This window comes from Heptranchias perlo, chromosome 5, assembly GCF_035084215.1.
Source record: "Heptranchias perlo isolate sHepPer1 chromosome 5, sHepPer1.hap1, whole genome shotgun sequence".
Classification (NCBI taxonomy): Eukaryota; Metazoa; Chordata; class Chondrichthyes; order Hexanchiformes; family Hexanchidae; genus Heptranchias; species Heptranchias perlo.
Window position 1 is genome coordinate 86,111,839 of NC_090329.1, and position 15,512 is coordinate 86,127,350.

General features: G+C 46.4%; 1 protein-coding gene across 1 annotated transcript in view; it reads right to left on the reverse strand.

Moving 5' to 3' along the window:
• gpr63 (G protein-coupled receptor 63) overlaps positions 1–15,512 on the reverse strand; it is a 112,038-nt gene that overhangs the window by 71,472 nt on the left and 25,054 nt on the right. The window lies entirely within an intron of this gene.

Consider the following 15,512-nt stretch of genomic DNA (forward strand, 5'->3'; position numbering starts at 1 on the left):
GAAAACTCCAAAGTAGTTTATGCAGTGGCAGATATTACATCCGGTATAATACATAATCGCCTACGGTGACTGTAAAACAGAATTTTTGAAGTAGCCTGTTTTTGGTTCCTGTTCCGTCCCTTTAAATTGTAAATGAAAATGATTTGAAAGATGCATACACAAACTTTGCACTGGGGAGGGAATCAAGATAGGGAAACCTCTCAAAAGCCTGAATTTAAATCAGGACATTCAGATATTAAACAGCACTACTGAGAAAAGCAGCACCACCCAAGATCCTTGAGCCAGGGAAAGTCAGTGCTGCAAAAAACTAAGCACAACTTCAACTCCACACTTTCAACGCATTGCAAGTTGAGATGGATGACAGAATTTGTTTCAAACTGCCTGCAACACAATAGTTAATTGGGCTATTACAGCAAAAAATAAACAACAGCATGTTAATAGTCTTAATTATTCCAAACATGCCTTAAGGTTTCAACCTATCATTTTAGTAAACTTCACCCCAGAATAAATTTATACACAATGAATAAGTCTACATTGTTTACCTTATGCGTTACATAATAGATAATGATGCTGGCATGATACCCTAATAAATATTCAACACTAATGATTAGTAAAATAGAAAGAATATGCTATAAAAAACTGTGTAAGATGTAATAGCATGTTTATTGTACAATGTCACTGCTAACAGCAGTCCCACTGTCAGCAGCTGTTGTATGAGAATTTAGGCCTTGGTCTTCAAGTGAGATTTAATCAAACAGTTTATCATTGTCATGATTGTTTTAATAGTCACAATTTGGTAAACTTGAGGAGCAGTCCAATTATTCATAATCCAACAGTTCAGCAGCAGAGTAGTAATTTGGAGCTACACTGTGCAGTGCCATGGACATAACACATGGGTCTTCAGCCATGATTCCCCAAATCAAGACTTCCAAATCCAAGCTGTGCTATTTTCCCTTTGGAAGAGGAAAGGAACATTGCAGGGAAATGCAACCCTGGCTGCACTCATACCACCTAGCAACCAGTGACAGAGCAGATGGAAAATGGTACAAGACACCCAGCAGAGTGGAAGGAGAGAGTTTTATATAAAATAAAGTTCCCCTATGTTGTTAAATGTTAGCTTGGCTCAGTTGATAGCACTCTGAATCAGAGGGATATGGTTCAATCCTCACTACATGCTTGAACACATAATCTAGGATTGACACTTCAGCGCAGTACAGAGGGCGCGATGCATTGTCACAAGTGCCATCTTTCGGATAAGACATTAAATCAAGGCCCGATCTGCTTGCTCATGTGGGCATGAAAGATCCACTGCACTATTCCAAGAAGAGCCGAATGTTCTCAGAGTATCCTGGGAAACATTTCCCATCAGCTTTTCTCGTCATTCATTTGCTGTTTGTGAGACTTTGGCTGCTATGTTTTTCTACATAACTGTGACTGGATTTCTAAATGTAACCCATTGGTTGTAATGCACTTTGGAACTTCCTAAGGACATAAGGCATTATATTAAAGCAAGTTCTTTCTTTCTCTCTTTATCAAATTCGGCAAATGCAATAGATGTGACGTATATGTACTTTCAAAAGGTGTTTGATAAAGTGCCGCATGGTAGGCTCATCATCAAGATTGCGGCCCATGGAATAAAGGAGGTACTAGCAACATGGATACAGAATTGGCTAAGTGACAGGAAACAGAGAGTAGTGGTGAATGGTTGTTTTTCTGACTGGAGGGAGGTGTACAATGGTGTTCCCCAAGGGTCGGTGCTGAGACCATTGCTTTTCTTGATATATATTAAAGACTTGGACGTGGGTGTACAGGGCACAATTTCAAAATTTGCAGATGACACAAAACTTGGAAGGGTAGTGAACAGTGTGGAGGATAGTGATAGACTTCAAGAGGATATAGACAGGCTGGTGGCATGGACGGACACGTGGCAGATGAAATTTAATGCAGAAAAATGTGAAGTGATACATTTCGGTAGGAAGAACGTGGAGAGGCAATATAAACTAGAAGGCACAACTCTATAAGGGGTACAGGAACAGAGAGATCTGGGGGTATATGTGCACAAATCATTGAAGGTGGTAGGGCAGGTTGAGAAAGTGGTTAAAAAAGCATACGGGGTCCTCAGCTTTATAAATAGAGGCATAGAGTCATGATGAACCTTTATAAAACACTGGTTTGGCCACAACTGGAGTATTGTGTCCAGTTCTGGGCACCATACTTTAAGAAATATGTGAAGGCCATAGAGAGGGTGCAGAAGAGTTTCACTAGAATGATTCCAGGGATGAGGGATTTTAGTTATGCGAAAAGACTGGAGAAGCTGAGGTTGTTCTCCTTGGAACAGAGACGGTTGCGAGGAGATTTGACAGAGGTATTCAAAATCATGAAGGGTCTAGACAGAGTAGAGAGGGCGAAACTGTTCCCATTGGCAGAAGGGTCAAGAACCAGAGGACATAGATTTAAGGTGATTGGCAAAAGAACCAAAGGTGACATGAGAAAAAACTTTTTTTTAAACACAGCGAGTGGTTAGGATCTGGAATGCACTGCCCGAGGGGGTGGTGGAGGCAGATTCAATCATGGCCTTCAAAAGGGAACTGGATAAGTACTTGAAAGGAAAAAATATTTGCAGGGCTACGGGGTTAGGGCGGGAGAGTGGGACTAACTGGATTGCTCTTGCATGGAGCTGATGTGGACTCGATGGGCCGAATGGCCTCCTTCCATGCTGTAACCATTCTATGATTCTAACCTTCTCAAAGCACTCCACAACTAATGAACAGGGGGGCCGTTGCAGTTGTTCAAGGTGCTGTCTTTCAGATGATAAATTAAACCAAGCTCTGTCTCCCTGTTCAGGTGGATGTGAAAGACCCCATGACACTATTCAAAGAACAGCAGGGTGTTTGCCAGTGTCCTAGCCAACATTCCTCCCTCAATCAACGTCACCAAAAACAGAGTATGTGGTCATTCATTTGTTGCTTGTGGGATCTTGTGCGCAAATTGGCTGCCATGTTTATCTGCATGACAACAGTGGCCGGACTTCAAAAGTAATTCATTGGTTGTAAAGCACTTTGGGGCATCTTGTGGATGCGATAAAGTGGTATAAAACTGAAAATTAGTTTTTCCAGAGGAAAGAGTCTTTCACTCTTCACCCTATTAAAACCCTCAATATTTAAAAAAACTTCTCTGCTCCAGTGCAAATAGTATCTCACCTTTCTCCTCTTAAATAAAATTTTCCATTCCTGGCATCATCCCAGTGAATCTATACTGTACAATTTCAGTGGCCTTGAAATTGATCCGCGCAGCGCTCTTTTTTTGGGTGCTGCTTGGGCTACTAAGGCCAATATATGGCAGGCAGGAAGCGTGCGTACATTTCCAGCCAGAAGTGCGCTGCCCACCATATTGGGGAAGGAAAAACAATAGGCGTCCTTCACCAGTGTCTGAAACAGGCATTTGACCCTTTGCATATACAAACTAGGGGCCTAACGCCTGTTTGAGGCCCCCTTCTGTAAGATTAGTTTGCCCCGAGGCGACCCACAGCAGATACACTCAGGTAAACCAGTCTAGAGATCGCTTGCAACAAAGAAGGTAAGTAACTTACCTGAACGTGGAGCCCGGATGAGTAGGAGTGCTCCCCCCAACCCCATATTAAAAGGACTTGATCGCCACTCCTGACGCATCCCCCCTGCCTCTCCCATCGTCGCCGCTCTTGGCCTGATCCTCCGGCCTGATCTCCGCTCCACTCCCAACCTGACCCTGCGACCCCCGGCACCGATCTCCCCTCTGCTCCTGACACGAGCTCCGCGATCTCCGACACAGGCCTAAATTCCCGACCCAGGCACCAATCTCTGGCCCAGACCCCTATCCCTGGCCCCGAGCCTGATAACAATTACTTTACTCAATCAAATGTACGAAGAAAATAGATGAATGAAGAGTATTTATTCTGCGTGCCAACGTATTTTGTGCCACTAAACAAAATTGGGAAAACAATGGCTCAAGGAAGACTGAATTAATTACTCATTACCTGCCCTTGGACAAATATAACCAGGGTAGAATTATTGCAATCGAGAACATATCAGGGGAAAAAAATGAAGGTTATTAACTTTCCTATACACCTCTGCATTTCAGAACATTTCAGTTGCATTCTTGCACAAATATGGTGCAGAAATGCTCCTGTATGTCTCAAAGCGTAATCAGGAGTATAATCACAAACGCACAACAGAAACATATAAAATCAAATATATGCCATAAAATTACGCAAACTGAAAGGCACAAGACATACATTCCCGATTCAACTAACTGTTTAGAACTCCCTTTCCAAGGGATTCAATTGTATACATCAATCATAATGCAGTTTACTCTCACTATTTGATTAGAGAAGCTAGCTAATTATGAATCAGTAAAAGGTAGTTTATGCAACTGCCCAGATCTATATTTAATGTCAGCAACAATTGTTTTATCATATTTATCTTGGAATTCACCAATTATAATTTACATCTGTGGAAATCTAAACAAAACTCTTACTGACTACATTTTCAGACTCTGGGTCCTATTTCAGATACATCATATTCACAGCTGCAGACATAATTAGAATAAAAATTTTGCCAGATTTACTATTCTAATACAATGGTCGGGTTATTCAACCAAATTCATTGTATTGCAAGCTGCATAAAACAGATATCAACAGTTGCGACAAAGGGTCGACAGCCGGAGTGCTCACCCATTTTTTTTTCTCTTTTCAGATGCTGTGGGCTCGATTTTACCGGCAGGTTTCCTGTGCGTTTCCAGCGGGGGGGGCCCCGAAAATCCAGATATCCAGGCACGTGACCGGATCGCGCCACGATCCTGCCCACTTCTGGGTTCCCCGATGACGTGCGGGGGTGCGTGCGTAGCCCCCACTGGTGGGAATCCCGCAGGCAATTAAAGCCAGCGGGATGCCACTTGAGGTTATTTATTTCACTTGTTCAGGTCATTAACTGACCTGATTAAGGGACGGTGTGTGATTTTGGAGAAACATGGGACTGTTTCACACACTGGGGGAAACAGTCCTAGTTGAACTGGACGTGTTGCAGCCGTCAGCCTGTGGCAGCTGCAAAGGTCCATTTGACAGGTGGTGGGGTGGGGGGGGGGGGGGGGCGGGGAGACCCTCACCCATTGCAGGAGGCCGCTCTGTCACTTGGGACAAAGTGTGGCCTCCACCACCCTCCTCCTGACGGTCGAAGTCACCAACCTGTACACTCACCCCGGGGTCCGGAGACATGTGCCTACCTTGCGGACCCCCTCAGATGTACATATTGCGGATGGGGGCCGTCGTAGCTGCAGTCATGACCCCCTTGGAGGGCGAACAGCATCACCAGCCTTGCCATCCACGCCGTCCACCTCTGACACGTGGAGCTCCACAACAGAGTGCTATGACACATCCACCTGTACAGCAGGAGGGAGGGCTACCGCAGAGAGAGACGCGTCGCAGAGGGCACTACCCTCGCCACAGGGTCTACAGACCGAGGCGCAGCTCCCCGGACCTCTCCGAGCAGCAGTGCACACGGAGGCGCAGATTCACTCGACATGTAGTCGTGGACATCTGCAGCCTCCTTCATACCGAGCTGCTCCTGGCTGGCCCCAGCACCATCTGCTTACCTGTCGCTGCCAAAGTCACCACTGCCCTCCACAACTTCTCCTCCGCATCCTTCCAGGGTGCAGCCGGGTACACCGCCGATGTCTCTCAGTCGTCTGCGCGGAAGAGCCCTGCAAATACACCTGCACCTACTCTGCAGTGACACAATGGGTGGCATCAGTGGTGGGTCCTCATAGTGATACCCAGGAGCGGGCATTATTGCACAAACCAGACAGGATTCGCGGAGACATGGCAGTGGTGGTGCCAATATAATGTGTGATGTGAGTTGTTCTGAAATTCAATATAGGTAACACCCATGACAAACCCTCAAACACCCTTGTGCATCCCCTTCATGCTCACGACACGTTTGCCTTACGCTGCCTACTGCACATATGTGATGCATGCCCTGTGGCTGCAGCACATGTGGTGGCAGGTTGAGTGAGGCTGGCCGTGAGGGAGATGCACGAGAGGGTGCGTATGGGATGGAGCAATGAGATTGTATGAGGATTGGGTTGCGTGTTAGTGGCGGGGTGAATACTCGCGAGGTGAGTAGGTGCAGGTAAGATGAGGATGGGGTTTGAGTGGGTATGAGGGGTGATGTGACAGAGTGGTGTTGGCGGTGCCGAAGGAGATGTGGGGTGGGGGCAGTGTTGTGGCAGACGGAGTGTAGGGGAAAGACTACGTGTTCTCACTGTGGCTGACCCACTGCGGTCATTGGAGCGCCTCCTGCACTGTATGCAGGTGGGCGATATGTTGGTGGTGCAGGTGACCTCCTCTGCCACCTCGAGCCAGGCCTTCTTGGTGGCAGAGGCAGGCCGCTTCCTCCCGCCCGCCGGGTGGAAGATCTCTGTCCTCCCCCTCCTCCTCACGCCATCTGGTGATACCTGGGGTGAGGCATCATTAAACTGGGAGCAGCCTTCCCCCTGGGCTGCTCAATGCTGTAATGTGTTCTATTGGTTGCAGCATCTGTCAGTGGAGGACTGCCCCTTTAACCAGAGAGCCTCCAGCTGACAGATCGTACTGCGCATGCGCAGCCCGCCCGACGCGCAGACCAGCAGCGCGGAGCCCGGAGGAGCAGGTAATTGGATCCAATTAGTGGACTGCCTGCTACGATCGCGCGGGCAACCCACTAATTTCACCGAGTGTGTTGACCACGCTCCCGAAACCCAACCCGCCAGAAACCCGCAGGCCTGGTAAAATCGGGCCCTGTGTATTTCCACCATTTTTTAGCTTTTGTTTCAGATTTTCAGCATTTGTAGCTTTTTCTTTCTATCTTAGCAATCTTTTTTTTTCAGACCAACTACTTTAAGTAACTGCGCTATTACAATTATTCCAATGGAATGTACTTTTTATTAAAAATTTTTTTTTTAAATCAAGCAGTTAAAGAAACAGTACAACTCACTTTGCACTGGTTGTTTTGTAACAGCAATTTAGATGTAACAAAAATACCATCACCACAATATTTAAAACCAATTGTGATAATTTAATCTCATTACTGCTACCATTTTCTCACAACTTAAAAGGAAAATTCTCGGATAAAGCCCAAGTATACAAGTTTACTCAGCAATTGTGTTCCCAACGGGGAGTTTCACTTGATGGGAGCAAGGGTCAGAAAACTGGTGCTATAGTGTAGTTGCCCAACACACATTTCCCGAGAGCAGCTCTCTGCTGCTACGAGTTCAGGATTGTTGAATTTACCCAACAGCGTTATCTTAGCAAACTAGTTGAAAAGTAGACTACTTTAAAATTAGAAGTAAAACTATTTTTATTATTCTTGCTTTGTAATGGCTTGCCTCCCAACTGGACCTGACATTTTATCACGAAAAATGTTTCCAAGGCTCAGTGTGGGGGTGAGGGGATAGTGTGAACCCCATTTCAAACACAGGGGTTTCATGCTGAGGTTCTATGATGAGGAGGTCATTTCTCTGAATTGTGGCTCAGTGTTGGGAGCTAATCCCGAATTTTACGTTAAGTGGGTTGGGGTGCCCAGATCAACAATTTGATACTCAGTTTAAGAGGTTCCAATGGCAGATTTCATGCCATTTGGGGTGGTGGGTACATTTTTATGTCCAGTGGATCTGTGTGTTGGCGGGGGGGGGGGGGGGGGGGGGAGGAAGAGGCAGTCATTCACTGTTTTCAAATACAGTTGTGCCCCCCAAAGGGGGGAAATTATAATCACTGATTTAATTCATAACAGTGGACGAATTCAAATAGAGGGACAGGGAGGAATTGCAGGAATCGGGCTGACAAGTGTGGAATTTTGGCTCAAAGAAATCTGCTGAAAACAAATTCACATTTGTCACAGAATCCCGGTCCAAGTTCAGTTTGTTATCTGTTTTAATTAATGTTTTAAAGCTCGATTATAAGGTGCTCTCTTATGAATAATTCCCAGAAGGGTATCTGTGTCTGTTTGCCTCTCTCTGTATTTCACCAGGTTTCAGTAATTAGAATGTTTACATTTGCTATCAACAAAGCACAAGGGATAATTAAAGGCTTTATTTACTTAAAATTTAAAAAAATACTCCAAGTAGAATGAGAAAAAGCACCGTGGGGCTGAAATCCGGTGGGGTGCAGGGGTGGGAAGCAGACTGATCAACCACAGCGGGACTGATCCGAGGTGAACCACAGAACCACTGGGGTTCTGCCTTGTGTGACCAGCAGCCCAAATTCTGATTGAGAAAGAGGCGACAGACAAGTCTTTTGTCTGTTCTCCATACAGCTGGCAGGGACTTTGGGGCATGACTGAGGTCATTTCGAGGCTACCCCAGGAATTCCGCCCTGGCGTAGCCCTTCTTAGGCCGAGCAGAAGCCACATCTGTTGAGGGCAGATGTGGGTTTCATATTGGTCTTTAAGGCCACTCCAAAAATCTCCAGGAGGAAAGGTAACTGATCAGACAGAATTAATTACATAATATTGGTAGAATTTGTCTTCCTGCAAGAAATAATTAATTTTTAAAACTTTTTACTTCGGTCCTTTAAGGGCCTCTGGCTTTCCCAGTTGGAAAGGCAGAATGCTGTTCCAATTTTCTTGTATTTCTTAAGGACACGTGTCTCTTCAACAACAACTTGGAATTATATACCACCTTTAATGCAGAAAAAAAAAGACACAAGGTGCTTCAAGGGAGCATAATTAGAGAAAAATTGACACTGAGTCAAAGAAACAGGGGTGCATAAAGCTTGGTCAAAGTGGTAGGTTTCAAGGAGGGTCTGAAAGGAGGAGAGTTGGAAAGGTTTTTTGAGAGGGAATTCCAGAGCTTAGTGCCTAGACAGCTGAAGGCACGGCCGTCAATGGGGGAACGAAGAAAGTAGGGGATGCGCAAGAGGTCAAAGATTGGAGGAACGCAGAGATCTCAGAGGGTTGTAGGGCTTAAGGAGGTTAGAGAGATAGGGAGGGGCAAGGCCACGAAGGGATTTAAACATGAGGATGAAGATTTTAAATTAGAGGCATAGGGGGACTTGGAGTCAATGTCGGTCAGCAAGCCCAGGGGTGATGGGTGAGTGGGATTTAGTTCAAGCTAGCGCCGACTGCCACAATTAGTTAAATGACATCGTTCATGGGATTTGGGACAGAATGCTCATCCTTTTCTGCAGGTATTGAAGCAGTAAATCAACAATTTTAGGCTCAATGGCCCAGATATTAGAATGGAGGCGGGATGGCAGCCGGTGGGGGGGGTGGGGGAGTGAATGGGCATGTGGGTAACCCGACCAATAAAAAATGTCCGTTTCCCACGTGATCGCGATTCAATTGGTGCCACTTAACGTGGCTTCCGGGTTCGCCGTCGGAAAGCTGCGCAGCAGGCGGACTGCGCACCCGCATCACAGGCTGTCAGCTGGAGGAGCCCTATTTAAAGGGCCATTGCTCCAAAGGCTTTTGCTGGAGCAAACACCCACACACCACAATGGAGCAGCACAGGGGCAAGGCTGCTCCAAGGTTTAACGATGCCTCACTCCAGGTGCTACTGGACGGGGTGAAGGAGGAGGAGGGAAGTGTTTTACCTGGCAGACGGAAGGAAGTGCCCTGCCTCTGCCACGAAGACGGCCTAACTCCAGGTGGTAGAGGCAGTCACCAGCAGCAGCAACATCTCCCGCACCTGGATCCAGTGCAGGAAGCGCTTCAATGACCTAACTAGGTCAGCAAAAGTGAATACACTTACTGGTTCTCCTACATTCTGTGTTGTAGGAGAGAAGGCTAGCCTCTGTTGAGCTTCAAGCACGGCTCATAAATGAATCCTTTTAGGCCCCGACAACGGCCATTCGGACTCAGGGTGAACAACATTCTGCTGCCTTAAACAGGCTGACAGATACTTTAGAAATGACCTTCCAACGCAAAACACATGTCCACCACACTGTTCTCCAGCAGGGTGGTAGGAGTGATGTGGGCGTGGCCCAGGGGAGGGATGATGGCAAAAAGGGGACATGGAAGTGGGGACGCCACTCAAAGCACTCCCACGTCTCACCTGTTGCCCCCCTCTCAATCAGAACCCGCAATACTGCCTCCTCTCCAGGTGGCCGAGTCTGCCCCTGCACAGGTGCAGGTGGAGCAGTCTTTGGAGGGACCCTCATGGTCTCCAAAACCCAGAGGGTGTAGGCCCAAAGCATCTAAGCAGTCAGGGCATGAACATGAGCAACCTGCTGCTACCTCTGCTGCAGCCACAGGGGATGCACCACGTAGAAGTAGTTGTAAAAGAAAGGCGAAGGTTTTGTGAGTACAAAGGGTACGCACAAATGTGTTTGACAGACCTTCATGTTTTTCATTTATATTTGTTTTTTGTTAAAGTCACATTAAATATTATCATTCTCACCACTACTGCCACATCTTGCCCATTCTTGACAGGTTTTTATGATAGGGCCCTTTCATGAGGTTCACCATGAATGGCGACACATGATGCCACCCATTGGGTTACTTTACAGTGGGTGTATGTGCAGTTGCAGGACTGTTTTGTGCAGGGAGGGGTGGGCAGCCTGGTGTGGATGGTGCTTTTTCCAGGTGGTGTGAGGAGTGGACTATTCACACTTTCTGATGTTAGGAGAACCATTCACATAAGAGTGACTCCCCGGCCTCATGAGCAGCCAGGCGAGCCTGTTTTGCACAACAGACGCTGTTGCTCGGTGGTGGGGTTCCTCAGAGGTGTCATGAGCCACTTGTTCAGGGGGTATCCCTGGTCCCCGAGGAGCCAGCCCTTAAGAGTGTTCGGAGCGTGGAAGAGGGGCAGGATGTTGGATTCCCTCAGGATGAAGGAATCATGGCAGCTGCCAGGGAATCTGGCGCACACGTGAAGGAATCTTTTGCGGTGGTCACAAACGAGCTGAGTGTTGATGGAGTGAAACCTCTTTCTGGTGATGAACAGTTCTGGCTCATGTGGAGGTGCTCGTATTGCTATATGGGTGCAATCGATTACACCCTGCACCCATGGGAAGCCAGCCACAGAGTGGAATCCCACTGCCCTCTCCGTCTGGCTGAGGTCAACCATGGGGAAGTTGACATACTGCGAAGCTCTGCGAAACAAGCCGTCGGTGACCTGCCTTATGCACTTGTGTGCAGATGATTGGGAGACCCCAGCGATGTTCTCAGTGGCACCCTGGAATGATCCGGAGGCGAAGAAGTTGAGGGCAGTGGTGACTTTGACAGTGAGGAGTAATGAGATGCCATTCGGCTCAGCCGGGAGCAGCTCGGCACGAAGGAGACTGCAGATGTCTGCGACTACCTGGCGACTCACTCTGAGCCTCCTTACGCACTGCTCCTCAGAGAGGTCCAGGAAGCTGAGCCTCGGTCTGTGGACCCTGTTGCGAGGGTAGTGCCTCCTGCGACGTCGCTCTCTGTTGTTGCCTTCTGTGCTCTTGTGCAGGTGCCTGTGGCGCAGCACTGTGTTGTGGAGCTCCACGTGGCGGAGGTGGACGCCGTGCCTGGCAAGGCTGGTGATGTTGCTCATCCTCGGAAGTAGTGGTGAATGCAGCCATGGCGCCCCTCATCCTGATTGTGTGAGTTTGAGGGGGTCCGAAAAGTTGTTAAATATGCGTGAACAGAAGTATTGTGGGTGGAAAGTAAGAATTTTCAATGAAAATACAAAGATCTCCCAGCCAAAAGTTTGTGCGAAAGAACTGAGTGCCCTGCAGCAAGAACTCACCTTTTATCCCCATCTGTCAAACAAGCATTTGAATGTCCCACTGACTGCTGGCTGAAACATGTCTGGTAGAACATTGAGTGTTCAGCACGGGAAACACGCTGAGGATGTTTAAAAATTGCACCCCTGCCTTAATATGGACAAAATTAAGTACTTCAAGTATCTAAATAAGTCCCTTAACTATCATCCCGCTGGCTTTAATTGCCGGTGGGACTTCCGCATTTGGGAGGTGCGTGCGCAACCAGACGCACCAATGGGTAACCCGGAAGTCTGCTGGTGGGAGCCGGGTTCCGAACCTGCTCGGGATTTCCGTGATTTTCGGAGCCCCCCCGTCCCCAATGCACCCGCTACTTCACTCAAAAATCGAGCCCTATGTGTCTGCATCTTACTCTCTCTCAGTTTAATACACTTTCTGAAGTTTATAGTGTATCGATAATTTGAACACCAACTATAGCTACAATAGGTGTGTAATCAAAACAGTATGTCACACACTGCACTTAAGAAAAACAGAGATTATAAAATTTACCTGAATAACCCTTTGGAAATTTGTCCTCCAGCTAAACACTCTTTTAGATTTGGGAGTCTGTGAGAAAAGCATGCTATCATTTTGGCTAGTTTAAATGCTACAAATGCATCCTCAGAAATTGATGCAGTCAGGTGAACAGCAGGATTAGTTTTTGGGCCAATGGGTATGTAGGGCAATGAGAGTGAGGTCAGCAGGGTATCCTGGGAATATTTTTTTTTAAGTTTCAACAGCTAGGAAAGTTTTCTTATAAATGTAAGTTTCAGTAGCTGTGACATAGGAGAAAGAGGCAATATAATGTCACCAATGGCGATGGAGCTGGACTACAGGAGATGCAAGCATTATTACACCACCAGCGGGAAAGGGCCAAAGCGCAATTATGAAACATGAATTTGACATAGGATAATTCAAATCAAAAATTTTGGACAAGGAAATGATAATACAAAAGTGTGGTCAAAAATAGTAACAAGAGGAACAGGAATTGCACACCCTACGGAAGATTTTTAGTAAGATATAGATTAGTTGCTCTCCCGTGGCATTGCTCACAGTGAATGAGAGGTTCTATAAAAACAGGGGTGTCATGCCAAAAGATTACAAGGGACTCTGATTTATCAGCACTGAGCGCTGCCCTGGGAAAACTGGTAAGGGAATCCAGAGTCTGGCAGTACACGGATAACGTCCAAGGGACTAGCAATATTTTGGGTGGAGACATACATTTCTGGGAAACTTGAGTGAGGAGTTCTGGGAATATTGGAGTAGGTCATGGGATCACTGGGTGAGGGATCCTGGAATAGGGATACTGGTGAAGGAGGTCCCAGGGTCTGTGAGCAATTCTAGGAATACAATCTAGAGTTTGTGAGCACGGTGAGGGTGTACTGGGATCTGAGTGGGGCGGTGGGAAAGCTGGTGAGAGGGTTCTGAAGTCCAGCAGGATTGAAGAGTACAGAGAGAAAATTTTCTAATAACTGATGGAAACACATCACATTTGCCTCAAATCACACAACTGGCCGAGGCTGGAAATCTGCGTCCCTGCTCCCGCTGAGAAGTTAATGGGCTGGCAGTAACCTCCCCAACCCCTGCCCGGAGGAGAAAATGGTTTAATTGTAGCCCCCCATCCTGTAGAGAAAATAGCCCCTTGTACTGGAAAGAAAATGTGTTGCCAGCAACCTCCACCCTTGAGGGAGATAATAGCCTATTGAGAAGAAAAATCACCTCCTGGATCTCCTTCCCACATCATCATCCAAGGACACCTCCTCCCCCATTGCCTTTGGCTCCTTTCCTCCTCTTTCCCTAATTTCCTCCCTCTCTGACTACGCTCTGCCCTCGTCTCTTCCTCTCCCCCATCTCCTCCTTTCCTCTTGACTTCTCTCTCCCTCCTGCTCCCATCTCCTCGCTCTCTCCCCCCAAATCCGCCGCCAACCCCAATTCTCTCCCTCCGTCTCTTCCCTCTCTGTCCCACCTTCAACAAAAATATTCCAGTGAACGCAAATCCAAATAAAATTGGTATGACTCATCTGGTTATTAGTGGTGATCTGTAATTTGAGAGAAAATGTTCTGTGTGATTGATTGTAATGTGTATTTCTTTTCCTGAAGTCACACCAAAGTTGCTTTGAGATGTAATAGGGATTTTCAAATAAAGTACCAAAAAACATTTGATAGTTAGGCTCTACTAAAAATAAATAGGTTACAAATTAAGGCCAAGACAAGGCCAGTTTTTACTTACTATTTCTGAATTCAAAATACAATTGTTAAGTGCTTTCTGTTGTTCCTCGGCCTCACATGTGCAATGTGCATGACCAGTTTATGTAAGCAGCAGCTTGTGTAGGAGGTATGTGACAACGTCTAAATTTCAACTAGTAACTGAGTCACACATAAAACAAACACAATCTCACTGGCACAAAAAGCCCAAATGCATGTTACTTAGCTTTGTAACTATCGAATGGAAACACAGGAAATGGTTTAAGAAAGGAATAAATATAAAATGGTTCTGTAGTATTCCATTTGGAATGGAAATCAGAGGTCAGATGAGACCTGAAATCTGGTTAAAATCAACCTCTGATGGCCAAACTGTAAACTCAGCAAATCACATTCCAAATAAATTCCATCTTCAGCTGCACACCTTCTATGGTAGGTTTGATTCTAGAGGCAGTGAACTGTAAAAATGATAGCAAAATTCTTCCCTTTCATTTTTCCTGCCATTTAGAATTGGCCGTATTCTCAAAAGGTCTGTGCACTATGTACGGTATTGATACAGCATTAAAAATGATGCTACTCCTTAAGTTGACCACATTAAAATAAAGACAGCCTCACTCCATTCACTAATGCGTTAGCCGTGGCTCAGTAGTAGCACTCTTGCCTCGGGAGTCAAAAGGGCAAGCACCAATGCAAAGATTCAAGCACATAATGTAGGCTGATACAGCAGTGCACAGTTGGTTGGAGATGCCACCTTTTGGATGAGAAGTTAAACCGAAGCCCCATCTTCTTTCTTAGGTGAATGTACAAGATCCCATGGCACTATTCGAAGGGGAGTTATCCCAATGTCCTGGCCAACATACATCCCTCAACCAACATCTCTTTAAAAAAAAAATTCAGGTTTCCGACATAAAGGTGTTGCACGACAGGAAGTGCATACCATATGCAAGACTTTTAATAGTATATAGATTTATTCAGCGTAACATTTTTCTCAATGTTACCTAATTTTCAATGCTCAATCTTAAACGCTGGGGGCTCCAAATTGGGCCGTGAAGCGCCCTTTTTAGAGGCATGACGCAGACTCCTATGGACCCAAAATACCATCCGGAATCCTCGCGCACACTGCTAGCGTGACGTGTGCCGGACGTCATCTTGGTAAAGGCGTTCACGCATGCGCAAATAACGAACGCCAACACCATGTAAAGTGGGGAGAATATGCAGTAGATCAGAGTGCAATGCTGATTTAAAGGGACAGATGCGATTTTGGAACTCAATGCTCCAGCCAACGCACTGTGTTAACCTCGCACAGCTGAACAGGTCGTAAAAAGCATGGAGGACACCCACCAGCGCTATTTAAAGGGATCATGCAGGAGTTACAGGTTAGTTGCTGGATTATTGCTTCTGGCTGCTGATGCATTTGTACCTGTTTTTGGAGGTCTCCTATACTTGAATATCAGGACGAGGGGACATAACCTAAAAATTAGAGCCAGGACTTGCAGGAGTGAAGTTAGGAAATGCTTCTACACGCAAAAGGTGGTAGAAGTTTGGAACGCTGTTCCGCAACAGCAGTTGA